The 6,720-nt window shown below is 40.8% G+C and overlaps 1 long non-coding RNA gene across 1 annotated transcript; it reads right to left on the reverse strand.

Moving 5' to 3' along the window:
* Positions 1-398: 398 nt before the first annotated feature.
* On the reverse strand, positions 399-5,896 carry LOC149350075 (uncharacterized). The gene is made up of 2 exons (XR_016290227.1): positions 2,825-5,896; positions 399-672 (listed from the first exon to the last, which is right to left on the reverse strand). It is a non-coding gene; the product is annotated as an uncharacterized LOC149350075 (long non-coding RNA).
* Between the last annotated feature and the right edge of the window lie 824 nt (positions 5,897-6,720).

Below are 6,720 nucleotides of genomic sequence, written 5' to 3' on the forward strand. Positions count from 1 at the left end.
TCTATCCAATGAGCTGTCTTGGGCATTCTTAGGAGGGCCTTAGCACTTACTCTGGAACTGTTTTAGGTAGAAGCCAACTTCTAGGAAGTTCGCTAGTAATTTTTCTCAGTTTAGGACACTTTTAATGAATCTTGGACAGCATACATCAGGTGCTTGCTATATACACACCATAACTCGAACAAATAAATTGTGGTAAGTGTAGGTAGTGAAAAATTATCTTCACTCCGCACACTACAGGGAAGAACTATATCAAAGTGTAGGTAGTGAAAAATTATCCTAAATCCACACATTACAGGGAAGAACTATTCCATAATTTCCTTTAAAAACAGAACCATTGTTAAGATATAGACGGATTCAGGCATTGGCACAGATTAAATAACTTGATTCATGCCATCAAGCACGGTTTCTGGAGTGACTTGTTTAATTCTGAAAATTTTCAAAAATCTGCCTTGTGCAGCAAAAACAGTTTGGCAATCCCTTGTCCAGGTTCTTGTGAAGACTTTGCTGAGTTAATTACTCACAAAGTCAATGTGCTAACAGGCAAACTACCAGCTGAATTTTTACTGCATTAATAGTACAGTCTTCATTCGGTGAAAATGCCATAGCCTCTGTGTCCACAGCCTCTACCTGCCAGAAGCTCCATCCACCTTTGACCTCAGAAGCCTCCAGCCACTAGAAGCCAACACAGCAGTGGAACAAAACAAGAGACAGAGAAATCAAATTCAAAGATGCAGTGAGAAGGTGATCATTGTAAAAGTGACGTGAAATGTTAAATCAATACTGCTGAGGTAGATTTATCACATCACACCATACGATTGCCCACAAATTTTTTTAGTGATTAGTTCATAGTCTGGCGATCCTATGGTGCCAGATTACTGCAGTTGTAGCTGACAGTGCAATTTTTACGTCCACTGCAGTTAAAGGGGTCACAGAAAATATGATGGCACTGAAGAACAGAACATCTACTGATGTAAAGATGAACTACGAATTAGGAAGCATCCACCATGGCTCCAAACTCCTACATCACAAGGGAACTGCTGTGAGTTAGTTGACTCAACATCATGAAAACGACCATGACTGCCTGTGTCATCTGCCTCTATCCTTCTGTCTCCATGATTTCTTCAGCATTTCCTTAATGTCATTGGTAACTTTTTCCTAAACGGTAATGACACAAATGAAATGAATGAATAAATGGAATGCATGGTAGGTTGCAAAATATTTGACTATAAAATTGGAAAGAACAAGTAGTGGTATTTAGCCTGGCACACGGTGTCACCGTTATCGAAAATTGATCGTAATCGTGAGTTTTAGTGTTTCAACGAATGCTTATTATGGAATATATGTAGGAGACGGAGCCATAAACAAGTGAATACATTAGTTGGTACACTAGGCAAACTAAGATTCTGTCTCCAACCAAATATCAAACAGCTTATTTATGAATTATTTTTAGTACACTTTGGCTATCATGTATGGTGTGTGATGTGAAAGAACACACAAAAGATTAGAGAAACAGCAGAAGAAATCACTGTGCATAATCATCAGTTCAAAGTATGGTGTCTATCTGAAACCCACCTTAAGGCACTTGGACTTAGTTTCTGTAAATCAGTATGATGAGATAACATTGCTAAAGCAATATCAGAGGCCTTTCAGGCAGAGTGATTCATATCCTGAACACCTATCAGAGTTACCAGAAAACACAGTTTCACACGAAAAAGAATGGCACGTCATTTCATGACCTGGCATTCCTGGCTATCCTGGCATTTCATGAACATGAACTATGTCCACTAAATGCTTTGATATGAGTTAAATGCATAGACAACAGAAATTGCTCATAGAAATGGATACAGAGCCCAAGTATTGCACTGGTGCGCAGAAAAAAAAAGGCAGAGCACAGGTATTATCCTTTGTAATGCGCGATTCATTTCTTGCTTCCTTGCACTAAGATATTGTTCTAATTTTGTTTGCATACCTCTATTACTTAGTGTAGATTACAGGTTCCATTTGCTTTTACCTTTTTCCTGAAATCCAAACAAATTCTGTGAATTTTGTAATAAGTACGTACCAGAGCATATGAAAGGTTGCATTAGTCAATTTCACATACATTCCATCTGTTAGAAGCATTGATACATTCACGTATATTTTGCTGTTAGCATTGATATACGTGAGCTTGATCATAAAGAATGACATCTCGATGGTAGTAAAAATATCAGTAGGTCCAATTGACATGCGAGTCTATTGCTGAAGAACTAAAAAATTTAATGCCCACAAAAGTGGTGTGGGGGAGAGCACAAAAACAGCAATGACTCACAAGCAGTGGGACACGCAACACAAACGGCTGAAATATAAACTTTGACTCGTGCCTCCCCATGCCTTTCCAGTGTTTTGTACTAGCATTTATGTACGACCTTTCTCTGTTGTGTGTAAAAGCCAACTTTTCAAGATGGAACAGAAGTATACAAGCAGCTACTTTCCACTAAACCTTCACCCTTTTTTTCTGTTTATTTCTTCAGCTAGCACTGCTAGTAATCCTATAAAGACACCTTGTATCATCCCGTTATTGCACCATTCACTACTGTTGTCAGCTGTCACTTGTTTAGCCGTATCTGCCAACTGCTAATAAGGCTGCCATGCTGCATTGGTTTTAAAAATGCCAATACCGCCACTGCAATGGAGGCAAAATACTAGAACACTTGAGTGAGTTTTTGGCACATGTTAAAAGACTTGAGGCTGCTGGAATAAATCTGAAGCTTTCGAACATGGCACGTGTAGTAGCCTAAGTGCAGATTTGGCGAACTGTACCAACAATGAAATACTACATTCTCACCCTGGGATCGTGGAGGACATAGAGGTCCCTGGAAAAGTGCGTTGTAGCGACCACAGAATGGTAAGGATTAGCTTAGACCTGAAGACAGAACGGAAGAAATCAGTGAAACAGAAGTCCATGAGGGAAAGTGCAGGAATTCAGGATATCGCTGCAGAACATATATTTGGCTCTAACTGAGGAAGATGATCTTAATGTTCAAACAATTAACGGTAATCTCACAGCTATCATTACGGAGGGCGCAGTAGAAGTAGGCAGTAGGAAGGTTCAACAGGATGCCAGCAAGCTATCTCAGGAGATGAAAAATCTCATTAACCCCATAAGGGCTTATCGACCTTAGCTCGTCACAAGTGATCTGCACATTTTTGCTTATGACGAGCTGAGGTCATCACCAACCTCCACGATTTGAGTTCAAAGGTTCATCATCACTGAAGCTCACAGTAGGGTCTCCTCCCCAACGACTGGAGCTCTTTGAGGCTTACTTTGATGCTGAACTGTTCTTGTGGAGACAAACCGGTATGCCTCTCAGCTGTTGAATTTGAGTAAGCAGGGCAAGCATTCTCGCTTCCAAAAATGGTTTCCAGTTACGCGAGAAGAATTGCGTGTTGCTGCAGGGCATTGTACAGAAACCAGATGAAAGGATGTACTAGTCAAGAAACTGGCTGATTAAGACTGTCTTAGGTGAGGTAATGCCTAGATCTCATACAAGAAGACCTTTCAAAACTCATTGGATGAGGCGACCTATAATTCATTCATTCTCTAGCAGAAAGCAGGAGGCAGAGCATCTCATCTGGATTATCAGCTGCAACTTGTTGACGAGACCATCAGCAAGTACCCAAATAAATCAAGAAGAAAGGGCGGCCAGGATGTCCCCTGAATATGAAGCACTTTGTTGAGTGCCGCTTCCCGTAGCACATCCCACGAATAGAGAAGAAAGAACCGACATGCTGCTATGTAGTGTACTACATGAAGCGAGATGGAAATGGAAAAAAATCCGGGAGGAAATGAGGATCTGGTACAGATGGTATCAGAAGGCCCTCTGCACCGTGCCATGGCTTGAATGCTGTCACAAGTGATGGTCTCATCTAGTCTGAAGGCAACTATGAAACAATAGTGAATTTATTGCACAGCAATTTTAAGCTAACTCTTACTTTCTGGAATTTGAAGAATTTATTTTTTTGTTTCAGAATGCACCTCAAAGGCCTTAGGCATGGAAATGACCAATGAAAGATTATTATCTGCCATAAATTGCTTCTGTAAATATTTTTCTGCTTTAAACATGTTACTGAAGCATTTCAAGTCATAAAAAAAATTGTCAATTTTGGAACATAATTTTATTTAATTGGCCTTTTAAGGGGTTAAGAAACGCTAAAGCATGAAACCTATACGGATAGAATAGAACTGGCAGAGCTATCAAAGTTATTAAATAAACGCAAGGTAGCCGACATGAGGAAGTATAATATGGAGAAAATCAAGCGTGCTCTAAAGAACAAAGGTAGCCCAAAAGCAGTGAAGAGGAAACTAGGCATAGGTGAAAACCAGATGTACACGCTAAGCGACAAAAGAGAGCAATGTCATTTACAGTAAAGATAATATAGTTAAAGGTGCCGAAGAGTTATATACAACTCTGTACAGTAGCCAATGCAATCAGAGAGGTAGTAGAGCACAGTAATGGGACATTCCACCAGTAATGAAAGAGGAAGTAAAGAAAGCCTTAGGAGCAATGCAAAGGGGGAAAGCAGCTGGTGAAGATTAGGTAACAGCAGATCTTTTGAAGGACAGAGGAGAGTTTGTGCTAGAAAACCTAGCCACCCTATATATATGCAATGCCTTACACAAACTGCTGAAATATGTAGTTTTTTTTTTTTTTCGGTGTTGTACCTGAGTCGCCAGTAAATAGAAAGATGTAGCCGAGAGCGGCAGATTATGGCCAGACCCCACCTGAACTCGCTTTTAGAAGTGTTAACACACTACCAGTGTGATTTCATCGTGCTAATCTACTTCACATACTCTGCTTGACTTTGCCTGTCCTCAGCTCTCACAGTTGTAAAGTGAAATAAGTGGGCGCTGAGCCCACCGACTACCCAAGAAGCTTTGACCATCTCTTCTTTACTGGACTAACGCCTATAAAACGCAGATTATCAGTCACACGCTAGCTTAATTAACTTGGAGCTGATAAAGGCAAGGGGTGCGCCCCATCGCGCTGCTTTACTGTATTCATGTGCAGTGCCGGTAGCTGAAGCGACGACTGAACGCACTGGCTTGCACGGTATGCAAACCATGAAGCAATGCAGTATTGCAAACTTCTCGGATAATAAATAAATTGAAAGAAAAAAAAACGCACAACCGTACTCGCACACGCAGTGCGCATTCTTGCAGAGTGCATCGCGGGGATCGCAGCCGCGCAGGGACGTCCGCCGGAGAATGGCTGTTCGTGCTTGCGTCAGGCCTGTAGCTCATCACGTCGCGACAGCAGATGGGGCGAACGTGGACACACCACTCGTGGGAAATTCTACAGACTCTCCCAACTTCAGTAAATGTTTATTCACTCACTCACCACTGGCATATGCAGGCACTGTACACGACACAACCACCATCGGGTCTGTTTTCTAAGCAACTATAGTAGCGCACCGGCCAAAAATCGGCCGACGTAGAAAGGGTAGTCAGCAGAATGTGATCTTGGCAAGGAAGAATAAGGAGAAAAGGGCAGGTGACAATACGCGCGGCAAAGCCAGCAGAGCATCACCAGGTAACGGCACTGACACACGTGAAAAGTTTCTTGTCTGCTTCTGAGGCCCTAATTTCTTGCACCTTGGGAAATGATAAGTCACGTCGAGCGACACAGACATCAACAAGTCTTTGACTGAAAAAAAAACTGCAAACAAAACTACAACAGCAAGCGCATCAACGTTTAACAGGCTAGCCAGCATCATTCTGCACTGGAGATGTACGAGGCAGTTTTCGATTTGGATGGCGAGATTTCTGCACTTTTTCTCCTGTTGCTTTACGTTCGTACTGACTAATCCAATGACTGCAACTGAGCGACAACATCCACGGCAAAGAAACTGCACTTGGTTGTGCAAGCCTTTAAAAGTATAACAATCACAACAAAAATTAATTGTTAAAAGCTCCATTAACATAATATTAAAGCAAAACTAAAAAGTTGCAAAAGTTTAAATTCTGAACAACAAAAAATTGAGTAAAGTTGTTAAAATGTGGCCAGACTTTTTTGTACTTATTGGTGGCCAGATTTTTATTGCAAATTACTCGTTATGTTTCTTAATTAAATACTTTAATAACATTGAATTAATATTTTGCACAAAATTAAAATAGCGTTGCAATATGTCCGCATATCAAAGCATAACTTACAATTTGTAATAAACCCAGTGTGGCCAGTTTTTCGCACACTAAAATTAAGGTGGCCAGATTTTTCTGTATAAAATTACTAAATTTCTTTTTGTTTACAATGTTGAAATTACTTCTGTTCACGTTAAAAATAGCTTTCGTTCTCACACACATAGTATGTTTTTCTTAAGTGATGATCTAAAGGAAGGTTTTTTAAAGCCGACTTCAGTCGATCGCTGTCGTCTGCAAATATATGTGTACTTTGAATTATAATTTTATGCGCAACAATAAAACACAGGGTTATATAATCAGTCATATATCTTATGCAGTAAGCCACGTCGACCTTAGTGAGCACTTTGTAGTATTTTTCGCGCAACGCGCAGCCCAAAGGCGTCACTGTCGCTCTTACAACGTCTTGAGCACTTTCGTTTCTTTTTTCGCAGAAAGAACCCATAAAGCTCATTGCGGAGCCAGTTGGGGTGAAAAAGTGTGTCCAGCTCTCCTTAGCTGCTCACTCTTGGAGCAGCATGTTACTTGTGCCGACTTACTGCGTC

Source organism: Amblyomma mixtum, chromosome 3, assembly GCF_055824585.1.
Source record: "Amblyomma mixtum isolate Tamu chromosome 3, ASM5582458v1, whole genome shotgun sequence".
NCBI classification, from domain to species: Eukaryota; Metazoa; Arthropoda; class Arachnida; order Ixodida; family Ixodidae; genus Amblyomma; species Amblyomma mixtum.